The 13,372-nt window shown below is 38.9% G+C and overlaps 1 protein-coding gene across 1 annotated transcript in view; it reads left to right on the forward strand.

Annotated features, from left to right (window-relative positions):
• GPR158 (G protein-coupled receptor 158) overlaps positions 1–13,372 on the forward strand; it is a 479,696-nt gene that overhangs the window by 39,521 nt on the left and 426,803 nt on the right. The window lies entirely within an intron of this gene.

A 13,372-nucleotide genomic window follows, 5' to 3' on the forward strand; every position in this document is an offset into this window, starting at 1 on the left:
CCTCCCACAGACACACCTACCCAGCCTCATGCCACTTACCACAATATCCCTTAACCCTTTCCCCTCTTAAATCCCTTAGAAATCCCCCTAAATCCATTGCACATTCCCACCCTACTTCCATAACCCCCGTTCCATCAACTCCCCACACAATCCCACACATTCCCATGCATCCCCACACCCCTCCCACATCCCCTCAAACCCTACACAGCCACCAGCAGCTGCCTCTCACTCCCTATACTTCCCTCAATGATGTGTGCAACTGCTTTAGGTTTGTCAACTCACGAGTGGAAGACCCTCCTTTTGCCTTCTTTCCCTGTTTGCTCTTAATGGTTTTGAACATTTCTAAGTTTCCACTTCCTTTTTGTTGGTTCTGGCATTTCTAAAGGTAGGAATTTCAATCATCAATCTGGTGAATACTTTTAGTCAGATTACTCTCTCCATGCCATTGGCAAATAGCCACTGAACTTGTCTTTTAGCCAGAGTGGAAGTTTTTCTGCATGGGTGTCATATTGTGGATATTGATCTGTGTGTGCTCATTCCTGTATAGCCTTGTTCCAGTGATGTGCTCCTGGGCAGTTCAATTAGCGGCCTGACTAGAAATAAGGGGATATTTACTTTACAGTGTTAAAGTTGCTGCTTGCCTCTAACAATCTTGGTATAGTTTTTTGTTTCTTTATTGCACATCTATTTATTTGACTATGTGGTGGTCATATCAGAGGAAACTGTCCTTTTGAAGGATGCATGTTTTCAGTGCATCAAGATTATTAATTTTCTGGGGTTTGTGTGTTTTAAAGCTTTCAAATAAATTTTGAAAGTATTTGTTATTGAATTATTTCAAGAAAAATTATTATCCTCTACTCTGATTAAGAAAGACCAGGGCCTGGGGTGGGGGTCGGGAATGCAGAGTTAATGCTTAAATTGTACAGAGTTTCTCTTTGGGGTAATGGAAAAGTTTTGGTAATGGATGGTGGTGACGGTAACACAACATTGTAGATGTTATTAACTGCACTGAATTATATATTTGAATGTGGTTAAAAGGCAAAATTTTAGGTGGTATGTATGTTACTAGAATAAAAAGTTTTTAAAAAACAACATAGGATTGTGCAACACAAAAAGTGAACCCTAATGTAAACTATGGACTGTAGTTAATAGTATAGTTATAATAATATTCTTTCATCAATTGTAACACATAAACTATACTAATGCAAGGTGTTAATAATGGGAGGAAGGTTGTGTGGAAACTCGGTATTTTCTGCATGATTTTTCTGTAAACCTGCAACTTCTCTGATAAAAATCATTGAAAATAATAAAAAAGAAAGATAGGTTGAAATGTGTAACTTTTGGGATTATTATATTTGGGAACTTTATATTTATTTGATTATTCTTCAACCATTGGAAAACCATATTCCACGAGACATCAAGCAGAGAGTTCCATGAATCTCGTCTGAAAAAGGTTTGTGGAAAGAAGTTTAATAATCAAAAAGTAACACCACCCTACATTGGGTCTACAGAAATGCATGTTTCCACCTGGGTGCTAGATCCCCTCCCCCACTCCCTTTCCCTGACACTGGTGTTGGGGGGAAGGAGGCCCTTGGTGTGGGCGGCCGCCCTAACTGGAGCTCCCCGGGACTCCTCGCACCCTTTCCTTGGGCTTCTCGAAGGCCTCCTCGTTGGCGCTGGTCTCCTGGGCCCCTGCAGCGCTTCCCTACCACGTGCTCCGTCTATACAAGCAATTGAAAGGCGGGTCCGGGTGCGGTTCGGTTCCTGGGCCTTTCACTGCTCGTGAAAACAGAAGGAAAAATCGCTGATCAGGGCCTTTTTCATCTGTCTGTGTTTTCTTTGTTCTTTGTCACAAATTTCCTGTTCCCATGTGCAAACTGTTTTATTTTAGCAAGGACTTAACCTGGGGATTGCGGGGCCTGTCTTTACGAATATCTGTATCATTTGAAAGAGATACTCAGCGCGGCTTATGGTGGGATTTGTCTTGCTAATATTTGACATTCTGTTCTTTTCAGTACTAGAAGAAGTTATACATTTCAAAGTTATAACTGAGGCAAACTTTTAACTTTAAAAATTTTTCCAGCGTATTGACTTTTCAGCCTCCAGAGTATGTTGAACCAGAACAGCAGGTCTGGTGTTGGAAGTAGAAATGTGGTCTGTGACCCGGGAAGAAAGTCTCAGGTGCGTTTTAGAAGGGCGTGGAGTGGTATATGGAGAAAATAATTTCTCAGTGTCTTTGAAGAGAAGGGTTGTCACACGGGCCAGGAGGCCACTAAGTGGTTTTTGAAGGGCAGAATCAGAGACTACACCCTGAACTGGATTGTGAGATTACCCTGGCTGGCTTTATAAGTGACTCAGGTCACTGCAACATGGGCTTGATCACCTTTTTAGTAGTCATTTCAATAGTTCTTGACCTGTTTTCATATCATTGTTTGCTTTGATTACACAAAATCCTCTCATACAGAATAGTTTATTAAAACAGTTAAAGTGAATTGACATTAATTTTTGTTTTAAAGTTTTTCTTTTGCTTTGTTTTTTTTTTTATGAGAATTAAAAAAAAAATCACTATTTGAAGTAGGACACATTAGGACAGTGGCCCTGAAAATTTTTTGATTACATTTTTTTAATAAAAATGCTTTGAGCATCTATCCCCAATGTCTTTAAGTTTTTAATTTACAAAATATATAAACCTTTTGTTATAAATATGTATTCTCTGTATTATCAATCAAAAAAAACATACTCAGGTTAAGTAAAGATGAAATAATATTTTAAAGTAAATTCCATTTTTATGTAAAATAAATAATGATGATATATTTAATAAGAACAATATGATTGAGTCCCAATTTTTGCAAAATTTTAGTGAGCATGTTATGATCAAATATACATCACCATTTTTAAAAATCTTGGTTTAATACTTGGCAGTGCAGTGATTCAGAGGTCTCAAAGTTCAGCTTATTTTTATATTTGATTTTAATATCTGTCATAGTTGAACAAAGATGCTTTACAAAGATCTGTCAATCCAAATTAAAGAAATAAATTGTTGACTGTGTTTGCTAAATGATGATGTGCACTCATTTTTCAGCTCCATCTACTAGTTTTACAGATTCTTGCAGAAGTACATCTGACAATTTTTCCTCTTACCTGATGTCAGTCAATCCCTGCAAACTAATTGGAAAGCTGAGTAATTTAATATTTTTAAGAATTATGTTAAAAGTCCATTGACAATCTTCATGTGAAGTATTTTTAAACAGATTAGAGAATCTTATTTCCAAGTTTAAAATGTTAGGCTGTATGAGCATTTAAAGCTTTTGGCAACAAAATCACATAACACTGCAAACATTTCAAAATAGCTGTTTCAAAATGCCCACTTCAAAAGACTTTCTCATGGATTGTTAAAAAGTCATTTTTACTTTGAAGTTGTATATTTATGTACATTTTTGAAAATACCTACTGGATGGACACTCCTGACAACCACCTGTTGTCACAGAACAGGTCATCGTATTTTGAACATTTGCTTTTTTTTGTAAAGAATGATGCATAACAAATCTTGTAAGCTCAGAAACAAGTACTTCGCTTTGAGATAATCAGACACTCTTCATGGGAAATGATTTTGTGGTCACAATCACACCCAATATTTGCAATGTTTTACAATTTTGTAAGTATTTTGCATTTGAAAATAATATATGCTCTAAATCCAAATGGCCAAATGTAAGTGGCAGTAAACTGAAGTTTGAAAGCATTTGATGGAACAGAGTAACCACTGTCAATATTTTTGGCTTGAAATTCCCAGTTTTCCCTCAGGATGCCTCAAGTGCCTTATCAGATTTGTGGTTGTATGACATGTGAACTGAGTGAGGGCGTAAATGTCAATCCAAATCCAATGTGTTAGTAAAGCGTATGTCTTATTTTTTTATGTAAACATTAAATATAAATAGAAATTTTAGTATTTTCTTCTCTCATCCCAATTAATCTCCTTGTACTCTGCTTTGGGGACCATTTCTTGAGGTTATCAGATTCACTGTTCTACCCAGAATCACTGGGACAATTGTGTCCTCATCTCAGTCAATGGCTTTATATTGCTTCACGATTGTTTTACAGTTGCTCTTCTTTTCCATTTAATGTATTGAATCAGAATCTGTTTCTGACTCCTTATTGCCCCCTTAGCTGAGTGTTAATGAATCTAAAAATATCTTTTTAAGGCTCTCATTTAGTACAGAGGAAAAGTAATTTAATGCAAAGATCCAAAGTAAACAGAGGGATTGATCTTCTTCTGAAGTCATGTTATAGTACATAGCTTATTCATTTGGCTGCAGTGGAGTTTAGAGTTGTTTTCTAGTCATCATTCATTCAATTCAACTTCTGATTGAGTGAAAACTGCTTAGAAACAGATGTATATCAGATGTCATCTCGTGGCTGCCATCTCACCATTGCTCCTCTTTTCTCTAGAAAGGTCCTGCTTTACAAATCTTATTGTTAATCTCTCTCTAGAATTGTGCTGTCCAATAGATGGCCACTAGCCATGTGTGGCCACTGAAATTTAAATCCAATAATAGTAAACAAAATTAAGAATTTAGGTCCTTGGTCACCCTAAGCTGATTTTAAGTGTTTAATGGCTACATGTAGCTTGTGGCTACCATACTGAAAACTGTAGTGGGTGGCACTGCTGTAGAATCTGGTCTAGCTCACAGTGCTGTCAAGCCACACAGATAATTGCAGCTTCTCAAATGTCTAAATTTCCTTGTACAGTTGAAGCAGTAACATTGCCTTTAAAGGCACTATGGGGCTTTTAAGGACAAACTCAAAATTAATTTTGGCTTATGCAAGCATTCCTATGATCTGTATTAAATCAATTGAAAATAAATAATGAGAAGCTTGCAACTATTTTTAATGGCATTATTTCACACTGAATACTGTAAAAATCTTCCAGTAAATGGCAAAAGTAAATACTGGTAATCTTCTAAATATTTACATTTCTATTGTAATCTGTAGCAAAACTTTTCCTTAGTCTCACTACCAGGACACAGTCTGGTGATTTGACATAAGGTCGCATTCTCCTACAGGATTGTTAGGGCAGTGATCAGGGTTCATTGGTGCCTGGTACGGCCCTTGAGCCGTTTGTGGAATGAAGAGAGCCCACTCTGTCATTAGAGGGTCTCCCTATGACAGCCATTGCTGTTGATTTCTCCTGCTGGAATTGCCCAGATTAAAGTTAATTTTTTTTCTTCATGATAGCTCCTCAGGTATTTGAAGATGTTATCATGTACCTTCAGAGTCGTCTTTTTTTTTTTTTTATCTTCATTTTATTGAGATATATTCACATACCACGCAGTCATACAAAACAAATCGTACTTTCAATTGTTTACAGTACCATTACATAGTTGTACATTCATCACCTAAATCAATCCCTGACACCTTCATTAGCACACACACAAAAATAACAAGAATAATAATTAGAGTGAAAAAGAGCAATTGAAGTAAAAAAGAACACTGGGTACCTTTGTCTGTTTGTTTCCTTCCCCTATTTTTCTACTCATCCATCAATAACTAAACAAAGTGGAGTGTGGTCCTTATGGCTTTCCCAATCCCATTGTCACCCCTCATAAGCTACATTTTTATACAACTGTCTTCGAGATTCATGGGTTCTGGGTTGTAGTTTGATAGTTTCAGGTATCCACCACCAGCTACCCCAGTTCTTTGGAACCTAAAAAGGGTTGTCTAAAGTGTGCGTAAGAGTGCCCACCAGAGTGACCTCTCGGCTCCTTTTGGAATCTCTCTGCCACTGAAGCTTATTTCATTTCCTTTCACATTCCCCTTTTGGTCAAGAAGATGTTCTCCGTCCCACGATACCAGGTCTACATTCCTCCCCGGGAGTCATATTCCACGTTGCCAGGGAGTTTCACTCCCCTGGGTGTCTGATCCCACGTAGCGGGGAGGGCAGTGATTTCACCTTTCAAGTTGGCTTAGCCAGAGAGAGAGGGCCACATCTGAGCAACAAAGAGGCATTCAGGAGGAGGCTCTTAGGCACAACTATAGGGAGGCCTAGCCTCTCCTTTGCAGCAACCGTCTTCCCAAGGGTAAAACCTATGGTAGAGGGGTCAACCCATCAAACCACCAGTCCCCTATGTCTGTGGTCATGTTAGCAACCATCGAGGTGGGGTAGGCCAATACCCCTGCATTCTCCACAGGCTCCTCAAGGGGGCACTACATCTTTTTTTTTCCTTGTTTTTCTTTTTTTTTTTTTTTAACTTTCCCTTCTTTTTTAAATCAACTGTATGAAAAAAAAGTTAAAAAGAAAACAAACATACAGTAAAAGAACATTTCAAAGAGACCATAACAAGGGAGTAAGAAAAAGACAACTAACCTAAGATAACTGCTTAACTTCCAACATGTTCCTACTTTACCCCAAGAAAGTTACATAATATAGCAACATTTCTGTGAACTTGTTCCTACTGTATCCATCAGAAATTAACAGACCATAGTCATTCCTGGGCATCCCCAGAACGTTAAATAGCTTATCTGTTCTTGGATTATTGTCCCCCCTTCCTTAATTGCTCTCTATCGCTAGTTCCCTTACATTCTACATTATAAACCATTTGTTTTACATTTTTCAAAGTTCCCATTAGTGTTAGCATATAATATTTCTCTTTTTGTGCCTGGCTTATTTCACTCAGCATTATGTCTTCAAGGTTCATCCATGTTGTCATACGTTTCACGAGATCGTTCCTTACTGCCATGTAGTATTCCATCATGTGTATATACCACATTTTATTTATCCACTCATCTGTTGAAGGACATTTGGGTTGTTTCCATCTCTTGGCAATTGTGAATAATGCTGCTGTGAACATTGGCATGCAGATATCTGTTCGTGTCACTGCTTTCCGACCTTCCGGGTATATACCGAGAAGTGCAATCGCTGGATCGAACGGTAACTCTATATCTAGTTTTCTGAGGAACTGCCAGACTGACTTCCAGAGTGGCTGAACCATTGTACAGTCCCACCAACAATGAATAAGAGTTCCAATTTCTCCACATCCCCTCCAGCATTTGTAGTTTCCTGTTTGTTTAATGGCAGCCATTCTAATTGGTGTGAGATGGTATCACATTGTGGTCTCAATTTGCATCTCTCTAAGAGCTAGTGAAGCTGAACATTTTTTCATGTGTTTCTTGGCCATTTGTATTTCCTCTTCAGAGAACTGTCTTTTCATATCTTTTGCCCATTTTATAATTGGGCTGTCTGTACTATTGTCATTGAGTTGTAGGATTTCTTTATATATGCAAGATATCAGTCTTTTGTCAGATACATGGTTTCCAAAAATTTTTTCCCATTGTGTTGGCTGCCTCTTTACCTTTTTGAGAAATTCCTTTGAGGTGCAGAAACTTCTAAGCTTGAGGAGTTCCCATTTATCTATTTTCTCTTTTGTTGCTTGTGCTTTGGGTATAAAGTCTAGGAAGTGGCCGCCTAATACAAGGTCTTGAAGATGTTTTCCTACATTATCTTCTAGGAGTTTTATGGTACTTTCTTTTATATTGAGATCTTTCGTCCATTTTGAGTTAATTTTTGTGTAGGGGGTGAGGTAGGGGTCCTCTTTCATTCTTTTGGATATGGATATCCAACTCTCCCAGCCCCATTTGTTGAAAAGACCATTATGACTCAGTTCAGTGACTTTGGGGGCCTTATCAAAGATCACTCGGCCATAGATCTGAGGGTCTATCTCTGAATTCTCAATTCAATTCCATTGATCTATATGTCTATCTTTGTGCCAGTACCATGCTGTTTTGGCAACTGTGGCTTTATAATAAGCTTCAAAGTCAGGGAGTGTAAGTCCTCCCACTTGGTTTTTCTTTTTTAGAGTGTCTTTAGCAATTCGAGGCATCTTCCCTTTCCAAATAAATTTGATAACTAGCTTTTCCAAGTCTGCAAAGTAGGTTGTTGGAATTTTGATTGGGATTGCATTGAATCTGTAGATGAGTTGGGGTAGAATTGACATCTTAATGACATTTAGCCTTCCTATCCATGAACATGGAATATTTTTCCATCTTTTAAGGTCCCCTTCTATTTCTTTTAGTAGAGTTATGTAGTTTTCTTTGTATAGGTCTTTTACATCTTTGGTTAAGTTTATTCCTAGGTACTTGATTTTTTTAGTTGCTATTGAAAATGGTATCTTTTTCTTGAGTGTCTGTTCAGTTTGTTCATTTCTATCATATAGAAACATTACTGACTTATGTGCATTAATCTTGTATCCCGCTACTTTGCTAAATTTGTTTATTAGCTCTAGTAGCTGTATCGTCGATTTCTCAGGGTTTTCCAGATATAAGATCATATCATCTGCAAACAATGACAGTTTTACTTCTTCTTTTCCAATTTGGATGCCTTTTATTTCTTTGTCTTGCTGGATTGCCCTGGCTAGCACTTCCAGCACAATGTTGAATAACAGTGGTGACAGCGGGCATCCTTGTCTTGTTCCTGATCTTAGAGGGAAGGCTTTCAGTCTCTCACCATTGAGTACTATGCTGGCTGTGGGTTTTTCATATATGCTCTTTATCATGTTGAGGAAGTTTCCTTCAATTCCTACCTTTTGAAGTGTTTTTATCAAAAAGGGATGTTGGATTTTGTCAAATGCTTTTTCAGCATCTATTGAGATGATCAATTGATTTTTCCCTTTTGACTTGTTAATGTGTTGTAATACATTGATTGATTTTCTTATGTTGAACCATCCTTGCATGCCTGGAATGAACCCCACTTGTTCATGGTGTATGATTTTTTTAATGTGTCTTTGGACTCGATTTGCAAGTATTTTGTTGAGGATTTTTGCATCTATATTCATTAGGGAGATTGGCTGGTAGTTTTCCTTTTTTGTAGCATCTTTGCCTGGTTTTGGTATTAGATTGATGTTAGCTTCATAAAATGAGTTCGGTAGTGTTCCGTTTTCTTCAATGTTTTGAAAGAGTTTGAGTAAGATTGGTGTCAGTTCTTTCTGGAAAGTTTGGTAGAATTCCCCTGTGAAGCCATCTGGCCCTGGGCATTTATTTGTGGGAAGATTTTTGATGACTGATTGGATCTCTTTGCTTGTGATGGGTTGGTTGAGGTCTTCTATTTCTTCTCTGGTCAGTCTAGGTTGTTCATATGTTTCCAGGAAATTGTCCATTTCCTCTACATTATCCAGTTTGTTGCCATACAGTTGTTCATAGTATCCTCTTATAATTTTTTTAATGTCTTCAGGATCTGCAGTTATGTCACCTTTTTCATTCATTATTTTGTTTATATGGGTCTTCTCTCTTTTTGATTTTGTCAGTCTAGCTGGGGGCTTGTCAGTCTTGTTGATCTTCTCAAAGAACCAACTTTTGGTGATATTTATCCTCTCTATTGTTTTTTTGTTCTCTATGTCATTTATTTCTGCTTTAATCCTTGTTATTTCTTTTCTTCTACTTGGTTTAGAGTTGGTTTGCTGTTCATTTTCTAGCTTCTTCAGTTGATCCATTAGTTCTTTGATTTTGGCTCTTTCTTCCTTTTTAATATATGCGTTTAGTGCTATAAATTTCCCCCTCAGCACTGCTTTTGCTGCATCCCATAGGTTTTGGTATGTTGTGTTCTCATTTTCATTCGTCTCTATGTATTTAGGAATTTCTCTTGCTATTTCTTCTTTAACCCACTGATTGTTTAGGAGTGTGTTGTTTAACCTCCAGGTATTTGTGAATTTTCTAAGTCTCTGATGGTTATTGACTTCTAATTGTATTCCATTGTGGTCAGAGAATGTGCTTTGAATAATTTCAATCTTTTTAAATTTATTGAGGCTTGTTTTATGTCCCAGCATATGATCTATTCTGGAGAAAGTTCCATGAGCCCTAGAAAAGTATGTGTATCCTGGTGATTTGGGATGTAATGTCCTGTATATGTCTGTTAAATCTAATTCATTTATCAGATTGTTTAGGTTTTCAGTTTCCTTATTGGTCTTCTGTCTGGTTGATCTATCTATAGGAGAGAGTGATGTGTTGAAGTCTCCCACAATTATTGTGGAAACATCAATTGCTTCCTTTAGTTTTGCCAGTGTTTCTCTCATGTATTTTGTGGCACCTTGATTGGGTGCATAGACATTTACGATTGTTATTTCTTCTTGTTGAATTGCCCCTTTTATTAGTATGTAGTGGCCTTCTTTGTCTCTCAAAACATCCCTGCATTTGAAGTCTATTTTATTTGAGATTAATATTGCTACACCTGCTTTCTTTTGGCTGTAGGTTGCATGAAATATTTTTTTCCATCCTTTCACTTTCAGTTTCTTTGTGTCCCTGTGTCTAAGATGAGTCTCTTGTATGCAAGATATTGCTGGTTCATTTTTTTTGATCCATTCTGCGAATCTATATCTTTTAATTGGGGAGTTTAATCCATTTACATTCAACATTATAACCGTGAAGGCATTTCTTGAATCAGCCATCTTATCCTTTGGTTTATGCTTGTCATATTTTTCCCCTCTCTCTATTAATATCCTTTATTGTACCCATACCGAATCTCTTTAGTACTGAACCTTTCTCCAAGTCTCTCTGTCCTTTCTTTGTTTCTCTGTCTGTAGGGCTCCCTTTAGTATCTCCAGTAGGGCAAATTCTCTCAGCATTTGTTTGTCTGTGAAAAATTTAAGCTCTCCCTCAAATTTGAAGGAGAGCTTTGCTGGATAAAGTATTCTTGGCTGGAAATTTTTCTCACTCAGAATTTTGAATATATCGTGCCACTGCCTTCTTGCCTCCATGGTGGCTGCTGAGTAGTCACTACTTAGTCTTATGCTGTTTCCTTTGTATGTGGTGAATTGCTTTTCTCTTGCTGCTTTCAGAACTTGCTCCTTCTCTTCTGTGTTTGACAGTGTGATCAGAATATGTCTCGGAGTGGGTTTATTCGGATTTATTCTATTTGGAGTTCACTGAGCATTTAGGATTTGTGTATTTATGTTGTTTAGAAGATTTGGGAAGTTTTCCCCAACAATTTCTTTGAATACTCTTCCTAGACCTTTACCCTTTTCTTCCCCTTCTGGGACACCAATGAGTCTTATATTCGGACGTTTCATATTATCTATCATATCCCTGAGGTCCATTTCGATTTTTTCATTTTTTTTCCCCATTCTTTCTTTTATGCTTTCATTTTCCATTCTGTCATCTTCCAGGTCACTGATTTGTTGTTCAACTTCCTCTAGTCTTGTACTATGAGTGTCCAGAATCTTTTTAATTTGGTCAACAGTTTCTTTAATTTCCATAAGATCATCCATTTTTTTATTTAGTGTTGCAATGTCTTCTTTATGCTCTTGTAGGGTCTTCTTGATTTCCTTTGTATCCCATACTATGGTCTCCTTGTTCATCTTTAGTTCTTTGAGTAGCTGCTCTAGGTGCTGTGTCTCTTCTAATCTTTTGATTTGGGTGCTTGGGCTTGGGTTATCCATATCGTCTGGTTTTTTCATATGCTTTATAATTTTCTGTTGTTTTTGGCCTCGTGGCATTTGCTGAACTTGATAGGGTTCTTTTAGGATTTGTAGACCAATTGAAGTCCTTATCCCTAATTTATCAGATCTACAGCTTCGTGGAGTACACTTTCTCTAACTAACCAGCAGGTGGCATCCACGAGCCACCTGTTCTCCATGAGCCAGTTCTCCCCTGCTTAGCCTTTTTGGTGAGTGGGGGAGTGAGTCTTGTGGGGTCCAATTGGTGTACCAAGCTTGCGTGTGTAGTTGGTGTTGCCTGCCCTGTATATGGGGTGTGTTTCTGGGCAGTCAGGGAGGGGGGGTGGCCCTAACAATCAAATCTCCCTGGTGATCCTAGAGTTTTAAAGCTGCTGCAATAGTCTAATCCTTCAGTTCAGTCCTGCCACAGTTTGCCTCTGCCACTGACCCACAAGTCCTTGGTATTGGTGTATGGCTCCTGAGACTTGCAAGTGGGCCCCTCTTCCAGGCTGTGCACCCCGTGTCCTCTGTTGAGGGATGACTGTGCTATGTCACAGGTGAGTGCCGTCTCCCCAGGGCAGTTCTGGGCTGCTGGGCTGTGTAGGGAGGCTCCCAGTCTGCTGAAATGATGGCTGAATGGAGCTTTGTTAATTCACACTGCTCTACCTTCCCAACTCTGGGACAATCAGCTGAGGTTGCAGGGAAGGCTAATGTCCCCGCCCAGTTTTGTGGTGTGTGCCTGTTATTTGAAGCACTTCCGTCACACTGGGTTGTCTGGGGCAGCTCTGGGCTATGGGGCTGGCGATGGGCAGGAGTGTCTCCTGTCCACCAGGATGATGGCTGTGAGTGGACACCCCCCTTTTCTTAGGAAGTTGTGGTGTTTAGTGAATTTTCTCAGCTGCTGGATTATTGCCTTTTGTCTCAGAGCTCTCTTAGTTCTGCTCTTGTCTTGACCTGCCCAAATTGTAAGTCTTTGATGCTTTCTGTATTGGGCTTCTTAGAGTAATTGTTTTAGAAAAAGAAAAAAGGATTAAAAAAAAAAAAAAGGGCCCTCCTCAGAGATTTAATGGGTTATTGAAATGCTAAGAGAGAAAGCAACCAGGGCCATTAAGGAAAGGTCCACAGGGCAGAGAGATCAGCTTTTCTTCGGGATTTGCATATGCGCCTCAGGGCCTGAGCTCTGCCCTTCCCCTTTCTATGTTCACCAGAACTCCAAAAATCCTCCGCTTTTATTTTGGAGTTTTTCGTGTTGTTTTTTTTCTATGCCTGTCTCCTCTCTGCTGGGCTGGCTGCTCTCAGATTCTCTGGTGTCTGGTCTCAGTCTGTCTGTGGTTGGAGTTTGGATCAGTAGAATGAGTTTCCGATAAGGGCTGCCACTGCAGTTCTCCCTTCTTCCCGGAGCTGACAGCCCCTCCTCCCACGGGACTGAGCCTGGCAGGGATGGGCGCGGGTCCCCTGGCCGCAAAAACTTACAGATTTCGCTGATCTCAGGAGTTCCACGTTTTCATGAGTGCTGTATGAAGTATGCCCAAAGTCAGATTGCTCTGTGGTGTCCAGTCCACGCAGTTCCTGGCTTTCTACCTACTTTCCTGGAGGAGTAACTGAAACATACAGCTCACCAGTCCGCCATCTTGCCCCGCCTCCCCCATTCTCGTTTTTTTTTTTTTTTAGGTTAAATATGCTCTGGTCCCGTCAAGTATCCTTGCTTTATCAGGCTTATTCAAGGGGCCATGCCACTGCTTTATGGATCCCTGTTTGTTTCTGGAATTGGGAAACCCTAACTTGTTTGATTAGTTTTACACAGTCCCTCCTCCTGATTTTTTTTAAAAAATATGATTGTATTTTTTATTATGTTCATGGGTGTTATTTGGGCTAGAGATTTTGGAATAGTTCCAAGACCAGGGTTAGGGTTCACTGTCCTACATGAACTAGGATGTCAAATAAGTTGGTTAAGG

Source organism: Choloepus didactylus, chromosome 5 (assembly GCF_015220235.1).
Source record: "Choloepus didactylus isolate mChoDid1 chromosome 5, mChoDid1.pri, whole genome shotgun sequence".
Taxonomy (NCBI): domain Eukaryota; kingdom Metazoa; phylum Chordata; class Mammalia; order Pilosa; family Megalonychidae; genus Choloepus; species Choloepus didactylus.